This window comes from Penaeus monodon, chromosome 27 (assembly GCF_015228065.2).
Source record: "Penaeus monodon isolate SGIC_2016 chromosome 27, NSTDA_Pmon_1, whole genome shotgun sequence".
In the NCBI taxonomy this organism is placed as follows: domain Eukaryota; kingdom Metazoa; phylum Arthropoda; class Malacostraca; order Decapoda; family Penaeidae; genus Penaeus; species Penaeus monodon.
The window spans coordinates 18,871,075-18,871,334 of record NC_051412.1 but is presented as its reverse complement, the minus strand read 5'-3'; positions in this window follow the sequence as shown (position 1 = coordinate 18,871,334).

Below are 260 nucleotides of genomic sequence, written 5' to 3'. Positions count from 1 at the left end.
CTTTACACACTTCTGTCTGATTGGGTTTAGAGTCGAAGACTAATATTCAATACAAAAACGACTCTGCTATTAACCTGGCGTTCCTTTTCACAAACTAAGATACAAATGAAAGTAAAATAAATCAATTCATTCTGTCATTCATTGAGGAAAATGAAAATTGGACCATTCAGCTTTTCTTCTAAGGGTGTAAAGATCAGATGTCATCAAAATAAATCATTTCACTCCAACATGAACTATGGCATGTGAAAGTCATGTTGGAA